The sequence below is a fragment of the Bos grunniens genome, chromosome 1 (assembly GCF_055505025.1).
Source record: "Bos grunniens cultivar Pamir isolate PY7600 chromosome 1, Bosgru_T2T1.0, whole genome shotgun sequence".
Lineage (NCBI taxonomy): Eukaryota > Metazoa > Chordata > Mammalia > Artiodactyla > Bovidae > Bos > Bos grunniens.
In genome coordinates this window covers 84,287,149-84,313,762 of record NC_141165.1, presented here as the reverse complement: position 1 = coordinate 84,313,762, position 26,614 = coordinate 84,287,149, and the positions used below count along the sequence as shown (strand labels likewise).

General features: G+C 40.4%; 1 long non-coding RNA gene across 1 annotated transcript in view; it reads right to left on the bottom strand.

Annotated features, from left to right (window-relative positions):
* LOC147379783 (uncharacterized) overlaps positions 1 to 22,369 on the bottom strand; it is a 34,708-nt gene extending 12,339 nt beyond the window's left edge. Inside the window, exons 1-2 of the long non-coding RNA XR_015134183.1 lie at positions 22,108 to 22,369; positions 2,863 to 3,066 (exon numbers count right to left, since the gene is read on the bottom strand). This is a non-coding gene — a long non-coding RNA (uncharacterized LOC147379783). The remainder of the gene's footprint in view (positions 1 to 2,862; positions 3,067 to 22,107) is intronic.
* Between the last annotated feature and the right edge of the window lie 4,245 nt (positions 22,370 to 26,614).

The following is a 26,614-nucleotide window of genomic DNA, read 5'->3' as shown; positions in this document are numbered from 1 at the left end:
TACAATTTTGCCTGCAACCTGAGACAGCTGAAACTTGTAGCCTCCAGGTTAAGAATCCCTGTCTCTGTGTGTCCAAGAGACAAGTGCTGTCTGAAGGCCACAGAGAATTGAAACAAAATTCTATTACCTCTATAGTATTAAGTAAAAGGAAGAAAAGATACGAAATATATTTCAATGATAAATTTTATTAGATTTTTGAAAGGTTTAAATGGTAAGATTCATAATAACAAAAAGCTTTGCATGTACACCCCATAAAATGCTAATAAATTTAAGGGATTCAGTTTCCACTTGTATATACCATATGGTACAGAGCTTAAAGTGGAAGAGAGGCCTCCTAATTTCCCCTTCCCCACTCCCATACAGTTGGCCCTTACTGGACTTGTTTTCAAGGATTTGTAATGTGGCAGAGGCTATGCTGGGTCACAGGTGGTGGGAAAAAGAAAGATTGTGAAGACTCTTGTCTTCTGGGGAGGTTTATAGCCCTGGGGAGAAGAACAGGTGTATAAAAAAAAATCACACTAATAAAAGAAATCAATGATGTACTGAAATAGACTTGTGGAAAAGCAGCGGAGGAAGGAGGCAGTATTAATTTTGCCTGGAGGTGAATTTGAAAGGAGCCCTGCAGAATGGGAAGAATGTTCGGGCCAAGTTTGTTTGTTCTTTTTTTTTTTTTTTTCCTTCTCCTTTTAGCCATAGAAAGAATTCCAGGATACTTCTACCCTGGACTTGTCACTTGGACTCTGTACCTGCTGTTCCAAAAAAAGAAATGGCCAAGTACATGCAACCTCCTCTTCAGTAACGACTGAAGTAGCTAAAGTGTGTCAGGAACACTGCCAGGCAGTATCTAGCTGTTCTCTCGAATTCTGATGACAACAAAATGGAAGAAAGTGTTAGCCCCATTTTTTCTGAGGAACCTGGGTTCTGAGTTAGGACTTCTCATGGTCATAGAGTTAGAAAGTGGCTGAGACAGGACTGTCTTTTTCCTCTACCCCACTTGGTTGCTTTAGGCCCATGTTAAGGGGACTTATGACGTTGTGTGGTGCACTTAAGTGCATGCACACATAGCGGATATTTGATACTTGTATGAATAAATGGATACCTGAGGAAAAGAACAAAAGACTAAACTTTCCTGTAGAGGCAGTTCCCAGGAAGCCTATCTTTGCATCCTGCAGAATGAATTTATCTAACTAACTATTGCCATACCAGCTGTCAGACCCTGGGGTCCAGAGGGACTCACCCCAGCAGGGTGTGCCAGCCTCTGCTACAGGCACAGTCTGGAGAAGTATATGTCTACCCAGCCAGAAGCCATGCTTGTGCCTGAAAATTCACAGCACTACCTCTCAACTGTTCTGTCAGACTTTGCCACTACATGCTCTGGATTTCACCACATGTGAAGAGGACTTGCTTTGCCTACAAAGGCTATAAGCTTTCTAAAGATGGGAGCTCCGTCTGCATCAATGTTACCAAAAGGAACTCGGGTCTGCTCACCTGATATGCAGCAAAGCCAGTCTCCTTCACCAAGGAAAGTACAGCTTTTTTTGCAAAGGGACAAGCAAGAAGAATGGGCAGCTCATGCTCAAAAGCCACAAACTCCCTGATGACTTCAGGGAAGAGTCTTTAAGGTAACCTTTAAGGCTGAGGGTCACGGAGTTCATGATCAGCTTATAGACATTCTTCTGATTGGTTGGTGATGAGGTAATACAGTAGTATTTCAGGATCTTAATCATTAACCTTCCAGTTCCAATCAGTCTGGGGTCTTGGTGCTTGTGGTCAGTATGGAATCACCATACTAGTGATGGTGACTCTAGGTGGGGGATCTTAGTTTATGTAGAACAACACAAAATTATGCATCCAATTGTAATCTATCTTTGGGAGGAACTAGAAGTCCTGGGTAGAGAAGGCAATGGCACCCCACTCCAGTGTTCTTGCCTGGAGAATCCCAGGGATGGGGGAGCCTGGTGGGCTGCCGTCTATGGGGTCACACAGAGTAGGACACGACTGAAGCGACTTAGCAGCAGCAGCAGCAGCATCAGGAGTCCTGGGACTCTATCATTTTAATCATTAACTGCTTGAGTCTGTGCTTTGGAAACCCAGGGAAGGCCAAACAAGAAGCAGGGGCCATGGAGGAACTTTTGTGTCCTGGAGGACCCTCCTTTTTTAAAATACTCATCAGTCTTGAGTGGAACAGAAGCAGGACAAGAAAGGAAATACAGTTTTGGATAGAGGTTAATCATCAACTCAGTAGGGGAACTCAATTTTAGTGGGACTTGGTTTTATCATCACCCTGCTCCCTGTGGCCCCTGGGGGAGCCAGAGCAGCTCTAAATTGGGAACCACCATCCACCGTTTTCATAAAGATTTACAGAGGCATGGCTGTCACTTGAAGCCCTTTAAATTATAGTGTCAAATACAATTACTGTTATTATTAAAGTAAGCACTTGATAAGTGCTTACGAAATAATTAAACAAATGATGAATAAATGTTCCAGGAATTCAGATTAGTGTAGGGGGAGAGGCCACTGAGTAAGGGAGACTGGAGGGTGGGAGAATTTGGCTATGTTGGCATATGGGAATGAGATTGGCAGTGGGGAATATTTTTAGAAAGGAAAAACTGCACCAGCATGCGGTTCAGCAGCAAGCACTATTTATATGCAGCAACATCCTGGTGGTCAGAAGGGCTCTATAAGGAAGTTGTGTGGAAAGGTAACTCAAGACAGCTAACTTTGATCAAGGGTTGCTTTGTGCTGGGCACTAAGCTGTGTGCTTTACGTGGGTGACCTCCTTTAATCCTCACAACAGCCCTATGAGGTGGTTACTGTTACAATCATCAGGAAATTGAGACACAGAGAAGTTAATTAACTTACCTGAAGTCTTTGTTGTTCAGTCGCTCAGTTGTGCCCGACTCTTTGCAACCCCATGGACTACAGCAAGCCAGACTTCCCTGTCCTTCACCATCAGACCAAACCATGCAGTGATTTGAACGCCAAACTGTGCCCCTGGACTCCCACAGTGGCAAAGGAGAGTTGCTGAAGGTTCTTGGATAGAGAAGTGATATGGTGATATGGCTGCTGCAGGAAAAAAAAAGCAATACAGTGCAGTAGTTAGGAGTTTGGGCTTTGGCACCAAACTATCTGTTGTTGTTGTTGTTTTTTAAATCTCCGTTCTGCCACTTGGCAGCTAGGCTATCTTAGATGTATTATTTAACTGCTCTATGGCTCAGTAGATTACCCTCTATAGGGGTAATAAAAGCATCTAGTTTTTAGGGTTTTATGAGGAATATTCCCTGGTGGCTCAGATGGTAAAGAATCTGTCTTCGATGCAGGGAGACCTTGGTTCGGTCCCTGGGTTGGGAAGATCCCCTGGAGAGGGGAATGGCTACCCACTCCGGTATTCTTGTGTAGAGAATTCCATGGACAGAGGAGCATGATGGGCTTACAGTCTATGGGGTCACAAAGAGTCGGACACGACAGAGTTACTAACACTTTCATTAATTAGAATGAGATACTAAATGTAGAGCACTTCAAAACAGCATTGGCATGTATGTGCATGACAACTCTTAGCTATTATCGATATGTTAGCTATCTGCCAGGTGAACTGGAGAGAGGTCAGAGCAGAGGCCCAGCAGGAGGCAAGGACTGAAGCAGAACTGCCTAGGGTGATGGCAACTGGAATAAAAGGGTAAGACATTTTAAAGTAAGATTCAATCAGATTCATTAACTGGAAAATGAGATAAAGAAGAATAGTTAATAATGACTGTCAGATTCCTGGTCTCATTAACTGGGAGGAAAGGGGTGTCTGACAGCAACAGGAACACTAGGAGAGGAGCTAGTTTGTTGGGGGCAAGGCCATTTAGGGAAGGCATGGGTAGCATGTCAAGGGAACTCTGTGTTCTATCGCTAGCTTTGCCACCAGTTTGGCAGAAGCCTCCTTCTTCCTCTGGGCTTTCTCATTAGCAAAATGAAGCTTTTACACTTGACAGCTCAAAATCAGATATTTTCCAATTTCACCTGAGAGTACCCTAAAGGGGAAATGATGCTGTCAGAATGGTTCAGCCTTTTTGAGGTTCAAGGTTAGATGACAAGAGGAAGGCAATAATAGAATGGGATTTCTCCCCTTTTTCTATTTTAAATTGAATTATAATTGACATAACACTATATTAGTTTCAGATATACAGTATAGCAGTTTTATATTTCTATATATTATAAAATGATCACTACAAGTATAGTTATCATCTGTCACTTTACTAAGTTATGACAATATTATTGACTATTCCTAGCATATTCCCTATGTTGTACATTACCTTTCATCCCTGTGGCTCATTTATTTTGTAACTGGAAGTTTGTACCTCTTAATCCCCATCACCTATTTCACTCCTTCCCTCTGGAACTACACGTTTGTTCTCTGTGTCTATGAGTCTGCTTATGTTTTGTTTTGTGTTTTGTTCTTTTTAATTCCACACATAAATGAAATCATACAGTGTTTGTTTTTCTGTGAGTTATTTCACTGGGCATAATACCCTCTACATGCATCCACGTCATAATGGCAAAGTTTCATTCTTTTTATGGCTAATATTTCATTGCATATATATATATATATATATACACACACACACACACATCACATCTTCTTTATCCATCCATATACCAGTGAGTACTTAGGCCCTTCCATATCTTGCCAACTGTAAATAATGCTGCAAAGAATATACAGGTACATATACCTTTCTGAATTAGTATTTTTGTTTTCTTTGGAAAAATATCCAAAAGTGGAATTGTTGGATCATATGGTAGTTCTAATTTTTTTAAATCTCAATTTTATTTATTTATTTTACTTTACAATATTGTATTGGTTTTGCCATACATGGTTCTAATTTTTTGAGGCGCCTCCATACTCCACTACTCCATAGTGGCTGCACCAACTTACGATCTTACCAACAATGTGTAAGTCTTCCCATTTCTCCCCATTCTCGCCAACACTTGTGATTTGTTGTCTTTCTGAGAACAGCTGTCCATTCTGACAGGTGTGAGGTGTCCCCCCCCCCCTTATGTTTCTTCATTCCTCCTTAAATGTTGCACCTCAGCCAGGCTTTGAAGATAGCTTGTCGCATGCATCCCTGGGGGAGAAGTGTCAGAGAAAGTCAAGTTCAGTGTTTATTTGATTTAGATGTTCTCTCTTCCCCTTGATTGGTTCCTGCCTCAGGCTTTGTGTTTCTACCAGATTAGAGAAGAAAGGGAAGGTTGTTTTTAAAAGTTCACTGTCCTCAGCACTGGCATGAGAGACACAGCGACAGTGCAACTAGAACCTTGGTGGTGGCAGCAGCCCAGCACAGCTTATGCTTACCCAGAGGGCACACCTGAGGGGGTGGAGCACCGTCTGCCTGGGGCACACCTGGAGCTAGCCTCCAACAGGTGTGTGCAGCAAGCGTACTGTTCAGAACGGCTATTGCAGAACGGGCAGGCACTTTTTTGAGAAGAGCTGCATTTCAAAATACAGTCTTAAATCAAGTAAAATAGAATAACAAACCCAAGGCTTAATAAGGAAGATATTGAATGCATGCCAATCAACTTATAAACAAACACTGGGAGAAACATTTGTTAAAAATAAAGTATTACTTTCACAACATAGCAGGATTCAGTTCAGTCGTTGAGTCGTGTCCGACTCTGCGACCCCATGAATCACAGCACACCAGGCCTCCCTGTCCATCACCAACTCCCGGAGTTCACTCAGACTCATCCATCGAGTCAGTGATGCCATCCAGCCATCTCATCCTCTGTCGTCCCCTTCTCCTCTTGCCCCCAATCCCTCCCAGCATCAGAGTCTTTTCCAATGAGTCAACTCTTCGCATGAGGTGGCCAAAGTACTGGACTTTCAGCTTTAGCATCATTCCTTCCAAAGAAATCCCAGGGCTGATCTCCTTCAGAATGGACTGGTTGGATCTCCTTGCAGTCCAAGGGACTCTCAAGAGTATTCTCCAACACCACAGTTCAAAGGCATCAATTTTTTGGCACTCAGCTTTCTTCACAGTCCAACTCTCACATTCATACACGACCACTGGAAAAACCATAGCCTTGACTAGACGGACTTTGTTGGCAAAGTAATGTCTGTGCTTTTCAATATGCTATCTACGTTGGTCATAACTTTTCTTCCAAGGAGTAAGCGTCTTTTAATTTCATGGCTGCAGTCACCATCTGCAGTGATTTTGGAGCCCAAAAAATAAAGTCTGACACTGTTTCTTCCACTGTTTCCCCATCTATTTCCCATAAAGTGATGGGACCAGATGCCATGATCTTCGTTTTCTGAATGTTGAGCTTTAAGCCAACTTTTTCACTCTCCTCTTTCACCTTCATCAAGAAGCTTTGTAGTTCCTCTTCACTTTCTGCCATAAGGGTGGTGTCATCTGCATATCTGAGGTTATTGATGTTTCTCCCGGCAATCTTGATTCCAGTTTGTGCTTCTTTCAGTCCAGCGTTTCTCATGATGTACTCTGCATATAAGTTAAATAAGCAGGGTGACAATATACAGCCTTGACGTACTCCTTTTCCTATTTGGAACCAGTCTGTTGTTCCATGTCCAGTTCTAACTGTTGCTTCCTGATTTGCATACAGATTTCTCAAGAGGCAGGTCAAGTGGTCTGGTATTCCCATCTCTTTCAGAATTTTCCACAGTTTATTGTAATCCACATAGTCAAAGTCTTTGGTATAGTCAATAAAGCAGAAATCGATGTTTTTCTGGAACTCTCTTGCTTTTTCGATGATCCAGTTGGATGTTTGGCAATTATGGGCTTCCTTGGTGGCTCAGACAGTAAAGCGTCTGCCTGCAATGCTGGAGACCTTGGTTCGATCCCTGGGTCGGGAAGATCCCCTGGAGAAGGGAATGGCAACCCACCCCAGTACTCTTGCCTGGAAAATTTCATGGACAGAGGAGCCTTGTAGGCTACAGTCCATGGAGTCGCAAAGAGTTGGACACGACTGAGCTACTTCACTCACTTCATTCACTACACAAAGGAGGTGCTCTCTCCTCCTTTTTTTTTTTTTTGAGGTGACAACTGTGCTTAGACCATTTCCCTCAGGTTGGACAATATTTAGGAATTAAACTTAGGAATTAAAATTAATTCTTACATATGCTGGTTGATAGTCATTTAAAAATCTTAACTGGTTCTCAGGTTTAATGATTGGAGGAAACTGTCATTAAGTAGTCTCCTTTCAGGCTTCCCTGGTGGCTCAGTGGTAAAGAATCTGCCTGCCAAGATCCATAAAAGATTATTATTTTTATTACTATTCAAATGAGTATTAAATTTACTCTTTGCATTGAGCAAGAGTTCACAGGCATTCTTTAAACTGCTGGATTTTGTTGTGCATCATTTAAAACATTTTGTATGTTTCTTCTTATCTGTGTTTACAGTGTGTTCTTGAATAATGTTCATTTGTCAGGAGAACTGTGAGATATAAATTATGTGGATATTAAAAAAAAAAATCTGCTGCCAATGCAGGAGATGTGGGTTCAGTCCCTGGGTCCAGAAGATCCCCTGGAGAAGGAAATGGCAACCCACTTGTTTTCTTGCCTAGGAAATTCCATGGAGAGAGGAGCCTGGTGGACTACAGTCCATGAGGTTGCAAAGAATCAGACATGACTTAGCAACTGAACAAAAACAGGTTCCTTTCAGTTAACACAGAGTCCTCACTGTCATTTGTGTCAGCAAATATTTATTGGATATTTTTGTACTAAGTAAGGTCCTTTTGAACTGTGGTGTTGGAGAAGACTCTTGAGAGTCCCTTGGACTGCAAAGAGATCCAACCAGTCCATTCTGAAGGAGATCAGCCCTGGGATTTCTTTGGAAGGAATGATGCTAAAGCTGAAACTCTAGTACTTTGGCCATCTCATGCAAAGAGTTGACTCATTGGAAAAGACTCTGATGCTGGAGGGATTGGGGGCAGGAGGAGAAGGGGATGACAGAGGATGAGAAGGCTGGATGGCATCACTGACTTGATGGATGTGAGTCTGAGTGAACTCTGGGAGTTGGTGATGGACAGGGAGGCCCTGCGTGCTGCAATTCATGGGGTCGCAAAGAGTCAGACACGACTGAGCGACTGAACTGAACTGAACTGAAGGTCCTATTTATCAAAAGTATTTTAAACACTTTAAAGCACTGTGCAAAAATGTTAGTGTGCTTGGTGGAAGCATAGTTTCCAAAAATTTCATGTTCCACATTTTACAGGTAGAGAAACTAAGGTTCTGGGGAGCAAAAGGACTCACCAATGATCTTTCCCTAGTTTCATTATAGTGCCAGGTTGTCATCATTCAAGGAGATGAGACATGCCAAGTAATTGATAGTCTAGTTCAAAAGAGGGGATATCGAGAAATGGAAACCATGGTGTTTTTAAAAAATTTTGTTTATTTTTGGCTGCCCTGAGTCTTTGTTGCTGCACGTGGGCTTTCTCTTATTGAAGTAACTGGAGGGCTACTCTCTAGTTGCTGTGCCCAGGCTTTTCATTGTGGAGGTTTCTCTTGTTTTGGAACATGAACTCTAGGGTGGGCATGCTCAGTAGTACAACTACTAGGCACATGGGCCTAGTTGCCCTAAGGCATGTGGGATCTTCCTGGACCAGGAATCGAACCTGTGTCTTCTGCATTGGCAGGCTGATTCTTAACCACTGGATCATTAGGGAAGTCCCAGCCATGGTGTTTAATCCCTTGCTTGTGTCCCATTCAAACAGCATGACCGATGTTTCTGAGGGTGAACTGGAGACCTAGGAGCCTGAGTCTTCCATGCAAGTTTGGAGAGACAGTAGTGAAACCTAACAGAAAAGAGGGCAGAGAAGTGACTAGATGTGTATCCAGGACTCCCTGGAGAGATGGCAGGCTGCTGAAGGCTGCTGGTGACTGCCCTGAAGCAAGCCTTCGATCTCTAGCCAAAAGCCTGGGAAACTTCAATGATTGGTTAAGTATCAACACAGAAAACACGGGGAAAGAGTGCAGTGTGGTGTGGGCAGAACCCATCTTTGGCTCCGTCATTCTATCCAGAGCCAATCTCAGTGAAATAATCAGAAATATGGACAAAACTTTATATTTTTCAGAATTATTTATAATTGCCTCTGTACTCCTCATTTTTCTTTCCACTTTGCACTAGTCATGCTGAAATTCTTGTAGTTCCTCTGTACATGATGTATCTTTGTTCATGTCCCAAGGCCTTAATATAGGGCTTCCCTGGTGGCTCAGTGGTAAAGAATCCACCTGCTCATGCAGGAGATGCAGGTTCAATCCCTGGGTTGGGATGATCCCCTGGAGAAGGAAATGACAACCCATTTTAATATTCTTGCCTGGGAAATCCCATGGACAGAAGAGCCTGGTGGGCTGTAGTCCATGGGGTCACAAAAAGAGTTGGACATGACTTAGCAACTAAACAACAGTAACAAGACCTTAATATATACATTGAGTTGCCCAGAAAGTCATTTATGTTTTTCTCTTACACCTTACAGGAAAACCTGATTGAACTTTTTGGTCACTTGGTCAACCCCAAATATTATACATGTTATATTATATGTACTATTTCTATTTCCTTCCACTTTTCATTTTTATTCATCCTTCTATAATGAGCAAATTGTCACCTCCTTCCAGAAGCATTTTCTTTTCACTAAACATTTTAGGCTAAATTGGATCTCCTTAAAATTCTCGTGTTAAGGCCCTGACCCCACCCAAAGCCTCAAACTGTGACTGTCTTTGGAGATAGGTGATTCAGTTAAAACGAGGCCCTTAGGATATGATAACTCAATCTGACCAATGTCCTTACAAGAAGAGGACATTTGAACGTACAGACACCAGGGGTGCACACAGGCAGAGGAAAGGCCACGTGAAGCCACAGTGGAAGGCCACCAGATGCAAGGCAAGGAGAAAGACCGTATAAGAAGCCAAATCAAACCAAACACCTTCATCCTGGATTTTTAGCCTCCAGAACTATGAGAAAATACATTTCTGTTGTTTAAGCCACCCGATGTGTGGTCTCTGTAGATTCTTTCCTCTTTGGGTTACGGTAACCCCTTGTGCCTCCTCTCATCACCTTATTTTCATGTTGGATGTCTGCTTCCCAGGTCTTCGTTCACCTTTTGAGTTCATGAGGTCTCTCTAGACTTACTCAATTTACATCTTCAAACCCAGCCCAGTGTCTGACCCCTGACAGCCAAGGGTTCAATAAATGCGGGGTGAATGAGTTAATCTGAATGAAAACAATGTGCCTTGTTAGTGATGAACAATGAGGAATAGGATAAGCAAATTATAGCATCTTTATAGGGCTAAAACATGCTTACGACTAGTTTTGAATAATGTAGGGGAAATGCTTATGGTCTTATATTAAGTGAAGAAAAGGTGGAATAGCAGATTCTACCCTCAGGATGCGCACAACTATATTAAAACAATTCAAAGGAAATATATAAAATGCTCCCAGTGCCTTCTCCGGGTAGTGGCATATTTATCTTAGTTCTTGCCTCCTGTTTTGGAAATTTTCACCCGTAGCATTTCCTATTGAAAGTCAATCTGTACTTACCTCCTTTGTTGCCTCTCTCTTTCTGTATTTCAGCTTTCTGGTTTCTTATTTCTCTGTTTTATGAGTCAAGACTATAAACTCCTTGGAAAAGGAGCAGTGTTTTTGTACTATTTCTCTGGTGCTTGGCACATTCTGCTAAACACTAAACATTTAGTCATTCACTAAATAATTCTTCAATGAATAATGGCAACAGCAACCACAAAAATGAAAGTTTTTTTATTTTTTTAAGGAAACTCTCATTAAACCTCTTTTCCTTAGGTCTGCTGCTGCTGCTAAGTCACTTCAGTCATGTCCAACTCTGTGTGACCCCATAGACGGCAGCCCACCAGGCCCCCCGTCCCTGGGATTCTCCAGGCAAGAACACTGGAGTGGGTTGCCATTTCCTTCTCCAATTTGTGAAAGTGAAGTCACTCAGTTGTGTCTGACCCTTAGTGACCCCATGGACTGCAGCCTACCGGGCTCCTCCATCCATGGGATTTTCCAGGCAAGAGTACTGGAGTGGGCTGCCATTGCCTTCTCCCTTCCTTATGTCTGGCAATCTGGAAATATGTGAGCAGAGACGATGGCCTGTTACTATGAATGGAAGCCAGTAATGATTCAAGTAACATTGCATCAAAAAAAAAAAAAAAAAAAAGAATGAGATAAGCCCACAGTGATGAGAAGTGTTATGTAATATGGGAAAACTTCCTAAAAGGCCCTGGGTCTCTCCACCCATGCAACATGCTGGGGGTGGAAAAAGAAAAATCTGACTATATTTTGTCAGATTTCTTCAGAATCCCTTCAGAGTACCCGTCAGTCTATTTGTTCCTCTAAAACTTGAGGTCATGGTAAGATAATACATGAGTCTTTACAATGAAAAGTTACTATCAAAACATAAGGAATGTTTAGTTTCCACAGCTATCACTTTTTGCTCTCTGATTTTAGTCTGTTTCTGGTGAAGTTTAGTAGCTGATACCCACAGCCACACCTGTAGATGGGATGTCTCCATAATACCAGGTTAAGGTCTTCTGAAGAGTGACTACTGGGGGAGCCACCGCAGAGCCCCACTGTGAGCTGGGCACTCTGGGTTCATCTCACCTTCACACTCAAAACAGAAGGAAGCTTTCTGGGCCCAAAGCAGAGGATGAATCTTAGAAAAACACAGCTGCCGGGGTTAGCGTGTGCGTGCAAACGCTCCTCTGTGTAAACACTCCTCCACATAATGCCCGTGCACTTTTCTTATTTACTTGGCTCTAAAAGCTAAACTTGTGGCCTTCAATCCCAACCAACCTGAATGGATGCTTCTTAATTATGGCTGGGATGTAGTAAATTAACACCCTATTAGGAAGTCATTCAGGTATTAAATATTTAGGAAATTATTACAAGAGAATTGCAACTACAGTTACAATTCTTATTACATGAATTGCAACATGTAAGCCCCCAGGCAGGAAAAGATGTTGCTAACTGTTCCATGTATGAAGCAGTGCTAGCTGACAGGACAGGCTGCTGGTCATACATCCATTTCATCAAATCCTACCTTTTAAATAAGGAAAAAATCCAGCATAACCTTTCTCCTTCACTTTTCCGACTTATTATTATTACTTTTTTTTTTTTTTTTTTTTGTGGACCATGCTGTGTGGCATACAGGGTCTTAGTTTCCCCAAGCAGGGGCTGAACCTGCCCCCTCTGCAGTGGAATCCATGGAATTCCCTGAATCACCAGGGAAGTCCCACTACTTATTTTTATTTTATTTATTTTTTATTTTTGCTGTGCTGGATCCTCATTGCTACATGGGCTTTTCTCGAATTTTCGTGAGCAGAGGCTACTCTATAACTGAGGTGCATAGGCATATCATTGCGGTGGCTACTCTGTGGGCTCTAGGACACATGGGCTTCAGCAGTTGCAGCACTTGGGCTCAGTAGTGTTGGCTCCCAGCACATAGGCTCAATAGTTGTGTCACACAGGGTTAACTGCTCTAAGGCATGCGGGATCTTCCCAAACAAGGGATCAAACCCTTGTCTCCTGCACTGGCAAGTGGATTCTTTACCACTGAGCCACGAGGGAAGCCCCCTTCTACTACTTATTAATTTTCTTCTTCTCTGTGGTCCCCTTTAAGTTGAAATTACATCTTAGTTTGCAAAGAGAGAGTATTCATTAATACAGCAAAAATTTCCAGGATTGAGTATCTTCTCTGTGCCAGGCATTGCTCTAGGCACTTGGGACAAAGCAATAAATAAAATAAAGATCTCTATATTTGGAGCATAAAATGGAGAAGGCAATGGCACCCCACTCCAGTACTCTTGCCTGGAAAATCCCATGGATGGAGGACCTGGTAGGCTGCAGTCCATGGGGTCACTAAGAGTCGGATACGACTGAGCAACTTCACTTTGACTTTTCACTTTCATGCACTGGAGAAGGAAGTAGCAACCCACTCCAGTATTCTTGCCTAGAGAATTCCAGGGACAGGGGAGCCTGGTGGGCTGCCGTCTATGGGGTCGCACAGAGTCAGACAAGACTGAAGTGACTTAGCAGCAGTAGCAGTAAGGAGCATATATTCCAATGGGGAAAACTGACAATAAACAATAAGCATACTAGCAAATACACTCTTCCAACAACACAAGAGAAGACTCTACACGTGGACATCACCAGGTGGTCAACGCAGAAATCAGATCGATTATATTCGTTGCAGCCAAAGATGGAGAAGCTCTATACAGTCAGCAAAAACAAGACTGGGAGCTGACTGCGGCTCAGATCATGAACTCATTGCCAAATTCAGACTTAAATTGAAGAAAGTAGGGAAAACCACTAGACCATTCAGGTATGACCTAAATCAAATCCCTTATGATAATACAGTGGAAGTGACAAATAGATTCAAGGGATTAGATCTGAAACAGTGTCTGAAGAACTATGGACAGAGGTTCGTGACATTGTACAGGAGGCAATGATCAAGACCATCCTCAAGAAAAAGAAATGCAAAAAGGCAAAGTGGTTGTCTGAGGAGACCTTAAAAATAGCTGAGTAAAGAAGAGAAGCTAAAGGCAAAGGAGAAAAGAAAAGATATACCCATTTGAATGCAGAGTTCCAAAGATTAGCAAGGAGAGATAAACCCTTCCTCAGTGATCAATGCAAAAAAATAGAGGAAAAAAATAGAATGGCAAAGACTAGAGATCTCTTCAAGAAAATTAGATACAAAGGGAACACTTCATGCAAAAATGGGCACAATAAAGGACAGAAATGGTATGGACCTAACAGAAGCAGAAGATATTAAGAAGAGGTGGCAAGAACACACAGAAGAACTATACAAAAAAGATCTTCATGACCCAGATTATCATGATGCTGTGATCACTCACCTAGAGCCAGACATCCTGGAATGCAGGTCAAGTGGGCCTTAGGAAGCATCACTACGAACAAAGCTGGTGGAGGTGATAGAATTCCAGTTGAGCTATTTCAAATCCTAAAAGATGATACTGTGAAAGTGCTGCACTCAGTATGCCAGCAAATTTGGAAAACTTAGTAGTGGCCACAGGACTGGAAAAGGTCAGTTTTCATTCCAATCCCAAAGAAAGGCAATGCCAAAGAATGCTCAAACTACCGCACAATTGTGGTAATTGCACAATTGCGGTAATGCTCAACTACTGCACTCATCTCACATGCTAGTAAAGTAATGCTCAAAATTCTCCAGGCCAGGCTTCAACAGTACATGAACCGTGAACTTCCATATGTTCAAGTTGGATTTAGAAAAGGCAGAGGAACCAAGATCAAATTGCCAAAATCTGTCAGATTGTTGAAAAAGCAAGAGAGTTTCAGAAAAACATCTACTTCTGTTTTATTGACTATGCCAAAGCCTTTGACTGTGTGGATCACCACAAACCTTGGAAAATTCTCCAAGAGATGGGAATACCAGATCACCTGACCTGCCTCCTGAGAAATCTGTATGCAGGTCAAGAAGCAACATTTAGAACTGGACATAGAACAACAGACTGGTTCCAAATTTGGAAAGGAGTATGTCAAGGCTGTATATTGTCACCCTGCTTATTTAACTTATATGCAGAGTACATCATGAGAAACACTGGTCTGGATGAAGTACAAACTGGAATCAAGATTGCTGGGAGAAATATCAATAACCTCAGACATGCAGATGAGAACATCCTTATGGCAGGAAGCAAAGAAGAACTAAAGAGCCTCTTCATGAAAGTGAAAAAGGAAAGTGAAAAAGTTGGCTTAAAACTCAACATTCAGAAAACTAAGATCATGGCATCTGGTCCTATCACTTCATGGCAAATAAATGGGGAAGCAATGGAAACAGTGACAGACTTTATTTTGGGGGGCTCCAAAATCACTGCAGGTGGTGACTTCAGGCCATGAAATTAAAAGATGCTTGCTCTTTGGAAGAAAAGTTATGACCAACCTAGACAGCATATTAAAAAGCAGAGACATTACTTTGCCAACAAAGGTCCATCTAGTCAAAGCTATGGTTTTTCCAGTAGTCATGTATGGATGTGAGAGTCAGAGTATAAAAAAAACTGAGCGCTGAAAAATTGATGCTCTTGAACTGGTGTTGGAGAAGACTCTTGAGAGTCCCTTGGACAGCAAGGAGATCGAATGAGTCATTCCTAAAGGAAATCAGTCCTGAATATTCATTGGAAGGACTGATGCTGAAGCTGAAACTCCAATACTTTGGCCACCTGATGCAAAGAACTGACTCATTTGAAAAGACCTTGATGCTGGGAAAGATTGAAGGTAGGAGGAGAAAGGGACGACAGAGGAAAAGATGGTTGGATGGCATGACCAACTCGATGGACATGAGTTTGAGTAAGTTCTGGGAGTTGGTAATGGAAAGAGAAGCCTGGCATGCTGCAGTCTATGAGGTTGCAAAGAGTCAGACATGACTGAGCGACTGAACTGAACTGAACTGATACTAGACAGGAAAATTTTCTAGAATGTTCAAAGGTCATAGTTAATATGGAAAATAATAGATAGTGGGACCACATACTTTTGGGGCTGGTGGTGGAGGGAGCTGCAGTATTAAACAGGTGGTCAGCTTCATGGATAGACCAGATCAGATCAGATCACATCAGTCACTCAGTCGTGTCCGACTCTTTGCGACCCCATGAATCGCAGCACGCCAGGCCTCCCTGTCCATCACCAACTCCTGGAGTTCACTCAGACTCACGTCCATCGAGTCAGTGATGCCATCTAGACATCTCATCCTCTGTCATCCCCTTCTCCTCCTGCCCCCAATCCCTCCCAGCATCAGAGTCTTTTCTGATGAGTCAACTCTTCACATGAGGTGGCCAAAGTACTGGAGTTTCAGCTTTAGCATCATTCCTTCCAAAGAAATCCCAGGGCTGATCTCCTTCAGAATGGACTGATTAGATCTCCTTGCAGTCCAAGGGACGCTCAAGAGTCTTCTCCAACACCACAGTTCAAAAGCATCAATTCTTCGGCGCTCAGCCTCCTTCACAGTCCAACTCTCACATCCATACATGACTACTGGAAAAACCATAGCCTTGACTAGACGGACTTTGTTGGCAAAGTAATGTCTCTACTTTTGAATATGCTATCTAGGTTGGTCATAACTTTCTTTCCAAGGAGTAAGCTTTAATTTCATGGCTGCAGTCACCATTTGCAGTGATTTTGGAGCCCAGAAAAATAAAGTCTGACACTGTTTCCACTGTTTCTCCATCTATTTCCCATGAAGTGATGGGACCGGATGCCATGATCTTCGTTTTCTGAATGTTGAGCTTTAAGCCAACTTTTTCACTCTCCTCTTTCACTTTCATCAAGAGGCTTTTTCGTTCCTCTTCACTTTCTGCCATGAGGGTGGTGTCATCTGCATATCTGAGGTTATTGATATTTCTCCCGGCAATCTTGATTCCAGCTTGTGTTTCTTCCAGTCCAGAGTTTCTCATGATGTACTCTGCATATAAGTTAAATAAACAGGGTGACAATATACAGCCTTGACGAACTCCTTTTCCTATTTGGAATCAGTCTGTTGTTCCACGTCCAGTTCTAACTGTTGCTTCCTGACCTGCATACAGATTTCTCAAGAGTCAGGTCAGGTGGTCTGGTATTCCCATCTCTTGAAGAATTTTCCACAGTTTATTGTGATCCACACAGTCAAAGACTTTGGCATAGTCAATAAAGCAGAAACAGATGTTTTTCTGGAACTCTCTCGCTTTTTCCATCATCCAGCGGATGTTGGCAATTTGATCTCTGGTTCCTCTGCCTTTTCTAAAACCAGCTTGAACACAGGAAGTTCACGGTTCACATATTGCTGAAGCCTGGCTTGGAGAATTTTGAGCATTACTTTACTAGCGTGTGAGATGAGTGCAATTGTGTGGTAGTTTGAGCATTCTTTGGCATTGCCTTTCTTTGGGATTGGAATGAAAACTGACCTTTTCCAGTCCTGTGGCCACTGCTGGGTTCTCCAAATTTGCTGGCATATTGAGTGCAGCACTTTCACAGCATCATCTTTCAGGATTTGGAATAGCTCAACTGGAATTCCATCACCTCCACTAGCTTTGTTCGTAGTGATGCTTTCTAAGACCCACTTGACTTCACATTCCAGGATGTCTGGCTCTAGGTCAGTGATCACACCATCGTGATTATCTGGGTCGTGAAGATCTTTTTTATACAGTTCTTCTGTGTATTCTTGCCACCTCTTCTTAATATCTTCTGCTTCTGTTAAGTCCATACCATTTCTGTTCTTAATCGAACCCATCTTTGCATGAAATGTTCCTTTGGTATCTCTAATTTTCTTGAAGAGGTCTCTAGTCTTTCCCATTCTGTTGTTTTCCTCTGTTTCTTTGCATTGATCGCCGAGGAAGGCTTTCTTATCTCTTCTTGCTATTCTTTGGAACTCTGCATTCAGATGCTTATATCTTTCCTTTTCTCCTTTGCTTTTTGCTTCTCATCTTTTCACAGCTATTTGTAAGGCCTCCCCAGACAGCCATTTTGCTTTTTTGCATTTCTTTTCCATGGGGATGGTCTTGATCCCTGTCTCCTGTACAATGTCACGAACCTCCCGTCCATAGTTCATCAGGCACTCTATCTATCAGATCTAGGCCCTTAAATCTATTTCTCACTTCCACTGTATAGTCATAAGGGATTTGTTTAGGTCATACCTGAATGGTCTAGTGGTTTTCCCTACTTTCTTCAATTTAAGTCTACCACTGAGCTAATTGCCTGATCCTGGACAAGGTCTATTTCAGAGCTGCTGTCTTTAGAATTAAAGACATTAATTAAATCATTCCTAACTTTCCTTCCTTTCAGTTCTAAGGTCCTGTGACTTACATGTTATTGGAACAGCAATTGCAATTGAATTGCAACTCAAAAATCTCTCACATTGGCAGGCATCAGACCTAAAATCTTCAGACAAGCCTATAAGCCTCAGCCCTTCTGAAGGCATGGGACCCCCTTGAACATTTGAATGAGAACTATAGAAAAGGTAGAGCTGCATCTGCTCACAACTGTAAGGAGTTTGTGGGGTCCTTGAAGCATAACCATGGACCTTCCCCAACTGAAAGTGACCTGTGGGTTACTCTTAATCAGTGCATTTAAGGAGGGTTGTTAGTTTCCCCTGAACTTTCTATAAAATATGAAAATATTCCATATGTTTTGAGAAACTGAAAGAATAGTACAGCAAACTTCACATCTTCCATTTAAACTTCAAAAAATGTTAATATTTTACCATATGTGTCTATCTATCTTTGTTGTTTTATTGTTGTCGACCAATTAGAAAGTTGCAGATATCATGGCACTTTATCCCAAAATAGTTTCCCCAAGTGTCTCTTAAGAATTAGAACAATCTCCTATTATACCACACCACCATTATCACATATAAGAAAAATAAGACTGATGAAATCTAAATTCAAAATTCTCTTTAAGACTCCTTTTAGATACTACCAGGATTCAAATCTAGGTCCACATGTTGCATTTATTTACTATGATGGCTGGTCTATTTTATTCCAAAATAGTTTATCCATGATTTTGTTTTTTGATTGTTTACTTTCAAGGTAACTGACATTTTGGAATAGTTCAGACCAGTTGTCTTATGGAATGCCCCTACTTTAGGATCTGATTGATTGTTTACTACTAGTATCTAACTCATTCTTCTATCCCTTTCATTCCCTGTAAACAGGAAGTTAGAGCTAATGGAAATTTGTGAGTTTCAGTTAGATTGGAATACAGTGTACTCTGGGAAGAGGTAGTCCATTTTCTAGGTATTGACTGGAATACTTAGAAGATCACTTTAGAAGATTATCTTTAGCCTCATAGGACTTCACTCCCATCCTTGACCACCTGGGGAGGGATGCTATATGTAGACAGAGAGGAAGGTTTTCCTGGCAGTAAGAGGAACAGCACTGAATTTGGAATTTAGCCCTGAAATTGATCATATCCCTTTATCTGTTTCCTCATCTAAGATTTAATTTTCTTTTTAATGGATTGTTGGGTTCAAATGAAAGATTAGAAAATTCTTTTTTTAAAGATCTGTGTGGAAGTAGCTCTGCTTCAGGGACTGACATCCAGTTCAGAGACATCCTTGATTCATCTCAAATAAGTGAGCAAAGTATGAAACTATCTATCTATTATCTATCTACCTACCTACCTATCCATCTAGAGTAATGAATTTTTGTCACCTTAAGACTGATTGGAAAGAGTAATGGGCGTCAGTTTTTCAATGATGATTTAAGATAGTGATTCTTAATCATGGGCAATTTTGCCCTCCAGGGGACATTTGGCAATGTCTGAATACATTTTTGGTTGTCTAACTGAAGACTTGTTACTGGCATCTCGTGGGTGAAGGCCAAGATGCTGTTGAATATACTACAATGCACAGGACAGCCTCCCCTCACCAAAGAATTATCTTGCTCAGAATAGCAATAGTATCAATACAGAGAAATCCTGATTTAATGTAAGGTACAATTAAATATTGAAACTTAGTCCAGAGTCCTGCACCTGCACTTCAAATATTGGGATCTGAAGTAACTTAAACTCCATGCCATAACATAGCAAATTATGAATAGAAAAAGAAAAACAAAGAAAAAAATGGAGATACAAATATGTTAATTATTTTAATCAACATAATTGCTACAGTTCAACTGAGCTTTCTCCAAGGCTAAAAAGAAATTACAATCAGTTGTATAATTTTGGTAATTAAAAAGAATAATTCCTAAAGGACATTGCTTTTCCAAATATAAATTGTAAAATGTTATTTTCATAAAGTATTTTATAATATGGTAGCAATAAATGACCTGATAATGCGAAGGGCAATGTTTTCAGTGTTCATGCAAAAAATGCAAAAGTTAGTTCCATATGGCTATTTATAACAGGAACTTAGATAAAAGCTATGCAGAAAATATTCAGATGAAATGCCTTCAGGGTAATTCTGAGAGGCACTGGATTAATATCACTCCATTTGGAGCCTTCTGTTGGTCTAATTTGATTACTGAATTAGATTATGATACCTGGAGGGATATACGGTCTAAGGAAAGGCACAACTGAACCATGGCCTGGAGCCCTTATTATCTTTTTAAAAACTTTCTGTAAATATACTATTTAAAAAAATATCTTTATTGAGATATTTTTCACATACCATAAAAATCACTGTTTTAAAGCATGCAAGTCAGTGGCTTGTGGCATATTCATAGAACTCTCCAACTGTCATCATCATCTAACTTCAGAATATCTTCATTACTCCAAAAGGAAACCCTGTACTCATTAGCAGTTACTTCTTCATACCCCTGAATCTCCGTCACCCCTGAAAAACATTAGTCTACATTCCTGTCTCTGTGGATTTGCTTATTCAATCTTTCTATTGCCAAACAATATTCCATCATATGGAATGCTCATTCATCAATTGATGGGCATTTGGATTGTTTCCACTTTATGATTGTTATGAATGATGCTATGAACTTTGGCAAATTTTTATCATGAAAGGGTACTGAACTTTGTCAAAAATTTCTGCATCTATTGGGAAGATCATGTGGTTTTGTTCTTTATATCTAACATGGTGTATTGCTGTTGTTGTTATTTAGTGACTAAGTCGTGGCCAACTCCGTGACCCCATGAACTGCCCTAGCCTAGAATACCAGCCTCCTCTATCCTCTACTATCTCCCAGAGTTTGCTTAAATTCATGTCCATATTGAGTCTGTGATGCTATTTAACCTTCTGATCCTCTGCTGCCCCTTTCTCCTTTTGCCTTCAACATGGTGTATTATATTTATTGATTTTCATGTGTATGATCAACTTTTATATTCCTGGGATAAATATTAGTTGGTGATGGTATAAAATCCTTTTTACATATTTTTGGACTTGTTTTTCCAGTAGTTCAAAGACACTTGTGTCTATATTTATAAGGAATGTTGGTCTGTAGTTTCTTGCAATGTCTCTGTCTGGCTTTGCTTATTAGGTTAATGCTGGCCTCATAGACTGAGTTAGGAAATGTTTGCTTCTATTTTATTTTTTGGAACAGTATGTGAAGAATTGATATTTTCTTTATTTAAATGTTTATATACTTTGTTGATGAGGTCATCTGGTCCTAGGCTTTTCTTTGTGGAAACTTTAAAAAATAACTAATTCAATCTCTGTTACAGGTCTACTCATTTTCATTTCTGCTTGAGTCAGTTTTTATAGTTTGCATCTTTCTAGAAATGAACCCATTTTGTTTAGGTATCTAATTTGTTGAATACTATAATTATTCATAGTATTCCTTTACACATCTTTTAGTTTTTATAATATAGGTGATGATATTCTCTTTTTTATTCTTGATTTTGGTAATTCTTGATATTCTTGATTCTCAAATTATCAAAATATTCAAAAATATTCTTAATTATCTAGATAAAGATTTGTCAATGTTGTCAAGTTTTTCCAAGAATTAAGTTTTGGGACATCAGTTTTCTGTAATGATTTCTTATTCTCTATTCAATTTATTGTCATTTTAATCTTTATTATTTTATCTTGTAAATATACTATTAAATGTTTACATAATATTCCATCATGTGGATGTTCTATAAATTACATTCCAATTTTACTATCTTTAGGTTTTCTCTTCCACCATTTTTCTCCATTATGAATGATGTCTGAGTGACCATCTCTATGTAAGCATTTTCTCTGTTTCAAATTCTTATATGAGTTAATAGAGGAGAAATGTCTTTGCAAGGGCATGCTGGTCCTTTAATTTACCCAGCTAATTTGTTATTAGGTTTCTATTATTGAAACATCTTGAGCAGATGATGTGAACATTTCTAAAGAAACTTGATACATATAGGATTATTCCTTCTTACACAAAATAAGATAAAGAAATAAATACATAAATGGAAAGAGTCACTTTCAAAGTTCCAAAATAGGAATTTGATGGATATGCTGGTCTTTTTTAATGTGTCAATTTGACTAGAGTCCCCAGATACTCAGTCAAGCATAGATCAAGGTATTGCTACAAAGGTATTTTGTAGATATGATTAAAGTCCTTTGTTGACTTTCAGTAGGGAGGTTATCGAAGATGATCAACTGGTTGAATCAGTTGAAAGGTCCTAAGAACAGGGCTGACTCTTGTCTAGAGAAGAAGAAATCCACCTGAGTGTTCCAGCCTACCTTTACTGATGATCTGTCCTACGGATTTCAGCCTTGTCTAGTCAGTCCCCACGATCGTGTAGGCCAATTCTTTGCAGTAAATCTCTTAACAGATATCTTCTACTGATTCTACTTCTCTGATTGATCACTGACTTTTACAAGGAGGGCCGGATTGAATAAAACTTTTAAAAAGTTAAAAATTCTAAAACTCCTTCTACTACATTTATTAAGGCTGTAGGCTAATCTATTCAAACTCTATTGAGAGGCTACGACCCAGCGTTTATTGTTCTAGTTGCTGGGGTTATAGGAATGAACAAAATAGAGAAAGTTTGTCTTCATGAAGGTTACATAGCAACAATAACAATATTTACTACCTGCTACTATAGTCACATGTGGGGGATAAAAAGGTGAATATGACTGTACCTTCTCTTTTGGAGCTTGCAATAAGTCTGTGAATATTTGAATTGGTATGAAGGAGAGTGAGACTGAGCATGAATTTTAATTGTAGGAACACACAATTTCTAATGGAGAGATAAAATCAAGTGTTTCAGACACCCAAAGGAATATTCCCTTGAAGGAATATTTGAGATCTTTAAGGTCCTGAGACTTCATTTATATTTTAAAAATGAAACTAAGTTCATAAATGTATTTAAAGGTACCCTAAAGAAATCATATAAGGTTAAAAAATTATAAACGGAATTGTTAGTAAAACTCCAAGAGGTTTCACTTTGGTGTTCTTTGTGGGCGATGTAAACAATTTATATTTAAAGAGTCCAGTGTCAAAAAACAATAAGGAAATAGTGAGATGTTTCTGATGTTCTCCACCTTAACGCCTTGTTTTATTTCATTTTGTGCCTGCAGCTGCTGTGGAATTTGCAAAACCTTGAGCTGTTTGGACTCTGCTTTCTAGCCTGGATTAGGTTCCAGGTAACCTCATGGTGGAGTTGTCTTTTGGATCAACTTACTTTTGAAATGTTCCTGAAAGAAATTCTTTGGTAATGGGACTTCCATACAGTAGGTCAATCAGCACAGTATTGTCTTAATTTGCCAGTTTGGTAGAGGTATTTTTTCTTTTGAGAAAAGAAGAAAAACAAGAAAAGCAAACAAAACAAAAAGGGTTCTTTTTCTTTATAACTATAAAGAAGCAACTGTCTTCAGCAAACAGACGATAATAAACAGCCTCCTAGTGATCTTGAGTTATGAACCCATAGTTTATAGCAGGATGAAAATCTATTGACTTGAGTGAGGCAATCATTCCCACCCAGCTGACCTATGCTGGTCCTTTCACCTTCACTGAGCAATTCTTTTCTGCAGCCTGGAGCATAAAGGAAACAATCACCTGTAGCTGCACTTGTTCCTCATTCGCTTTGGAAGCCAGAACTATCAGCTCTGAAAACAGGTCACGAGTGACAAGTAGTCCCTGAGAGGCTCACAGGAAGTAGTTGCAAAGGCAGGGGAAGTTTTTAACGACTGTCCAAGAGGCCAGTGAATGACAGGCGTTCAGGAGTTTCTCTGCTTGGCATCTGAAACAGCCACGTGGAGGAGCTGCCTTGGGGACAGAATGACAGGTGTGAGCCTGGCACCTGAGCCCCATAAAGGAGGTGACTTTGCTCTGTTGTACACATATTGGGAATCATCATGGAGGGCTTGAAGGATGATCATGGAGGATTCACGGCATTAACTTCAGAAACCCAATATGATAGTTCAAGGTGGAGAGTCAAGGTTGCGATGAACAATTTCTGAATTAATTCCAGTTCTGTGAGGTTGGGATCCCATGACATCAGGTATGTATTTCTAAATTGTTACCATGGCTCATTTGTTACTGAAGTTTACACCTTACTGTTACGGTACAAATGACAGGTACAATTACAAACCTGACATTATTTTTCACTTGTCTTACTGGCTCAGAAAACAATTTCAGAACCAGTTTGATCTTAGGAGTTACTAGGTTCTTAATGAAAATCATTGTCTCTCCCCATATAAATAGGCAGGATACCATAGAGCAGGGATCAGCCAACCTTTTCAGTAAAGGGCCAGATATTATAAATATTTTGGGCTTTGTGGTCATATGGTCTCTGTCACAACTACTCAATTCTGCTGTTGTAACACAAAAGCAGATTTATGTTTATTTATATAAATTTACATAAACAAACATGTTTATTTATGTAAATAAACAGACATGGTTGTGTTCCAATAAAACTCTGTTTATAAAATCAGGCAGCTGCTTTGCTTTGGGGCCCTAAAGTGTAAGAGCACAGACTTTGGAGCCAGGTTCAAATCCTGGCACCACTGCTAGTTGTGTGACCTTAGAGAACTTAGTTAACTTCTCTGTGCCTTGGTCTTTCACATCTCTCAGTTGATAATAGTTGTTTTTGTTCAGTCGCTAAGTTGTGTTCACCTCTTTGTGACCCCATGGACTGCAGCAGGCCAGGCTTTCCTGTCCTTCACTATCTCCCAGAGTTTGTTCAAATTTATGTCCACTGAGTTGGTGGTGCTATCTAATCATCTTATCTTCTGTTGCCCTCTTCTTTTCTTTCGTCTTCTATCTTTCCCAGCTTCAGAGTCTTTTCCAGTGAGTCAGCTCTTTGCAACAAGTGGCCAAAGTATTGGACCTTCAGCTTCAATATCAGTCCTTTCAATGAATATTCAGGGTTGATTTCCTTTAGGATTGATTGATCTCCTTGCTGTCCAAGGGACTCTCAAGAGTCTTCTCCAACACCACAGTTCAAAAGCATCAATTCTTTGGTGCTCAGCCTTCTTTATGGTCCAATTCTCACATCCATACATGACTACTGAAAAGACCATAGCTTTGATTATAAACTGTTGTTATGAAGATGAAATAAGTAAATGTAAGGGATTAAATAGTGCTTAGCTGATAGTAAGTGCTTTATAAGTGTTCATTAGATAACCAAGTGCTTTATAAGTGTTTGTTAGATAACCAACCATCCTGTGAAGTAGGTAATAATATTCCTATTAAAATTTAAATTTTAAGAAATAAATATGTTACTTCTAAGAAGGTTAAGATTGGAACCTAGTTTTCTCATCTCCAGTACCATTGCTCTTTTTTGTCCTCAGAGGTGAAATCATTATATCTAAACACAGGGAAATTCCCAGGAACAGCTTAGCTTGTATTTCTCCTCTCCCTATCCATGCAAGGAGGTACTATAAGCAGTAGTGTGCTGGCACTGATTTGTGTTGGCTCATTAGAGCAGATTGCTACATTTTCAGGAATTTTGTGAGCTGTGTTTACTGTTGATAGCTGGAATATGGCTGTGGTGGGAATACTGACACCACGAAATTGGCAGGTGCCACAAATCAGGGCTTTTTTCCTCCAGGGGTACTGGTTCACTAGCACATGATGGGCTACATGCCAGCAGTGAGCACTCCTCCAGGTATGGGTCCTATGGTCTGAACAGCGAGTTTGAAAACTACATTCAGTAGCACGTGACCCACCATATCCCAGGGCACCGTGGCCTGAGAAGAATGCAGATCCCTGGCTTTCTGTCTTGTGGCAGAGACAGGAAAGATTACATGCTTTGCTTAGCAACAGAAACGAGTCTGTGGTGGCCTCTGGACCCTGATTTCTAGACATCTGACTCACAGCTCTCCTTCTCTTCTTGTTCCAACACACACACACACACACACACAAACACAGAGGCATGTGTGGTTCAAGCTAAATAGGAACAAAACGACTTAGGAGGAACTAAAGGGAATAGAGAGCTTGTTAGATGAACACCATAAAGTACTTTAATGGTCAGTTTTCATAGGAAAGGCAATGAGTGCTATGGCATTTTTGCAATTGTTTTTTCTTTTTTAGTTTTTCCTAAGGTGTAGCCCTTCCTCAAAACCATCCTCTAGCCTTTTGTGGAAGCAGCAGAAGAAATCCCAAAGAGGCTGGAATTAGCCAGAAGGCCAGTAAGCCAAATCGCTTCCTCTTATGAACTTGTGAACCTCACTTTTCTTCTCTATAAAACTGGGAAGCTTAGTCATTTCATTGTTAGTTTGCATTGTGATTGTGAAAATCATTGAAAATTTGTTATTCATTTACTTAGTATATTTCTTACTGAGTATCATCATGAACTGGGTCCTACATAGGTGCTAATACCTTACAAATAGCTGTGAAAAGAAGAGAAGCGAAAAGCAAAGGAGAAAAGGAAAGATATAATCATCTGAATACAGATTTCCAAAGAATAGCAAGAAGAGATAAGAAAGCCTTCTTCAGCGATCAATGCAAAGAAATAGAGGAAAACAACAGAATGGGAAAGACTAGAGATATCTTCAAGAAAATCAGAGATACCAAAGGAACATTTCATGCAAAGATGGGCTCGATAAAGGACAGAAATGGTATGGACCTAACAGAAGCAGAAGATATTAAGAAGAGGTGGCAGGATACACAGAAGAACTGTACAAAAAAGATCTTCACGACCCAGATAATCACGATGGTGTGATCACTGACCTAGAACCAGATATCCTGGAATGTGAAGTCAAGTGGGTCTTAGAAAGCATCACTACGAACAAAGCTAGTGGA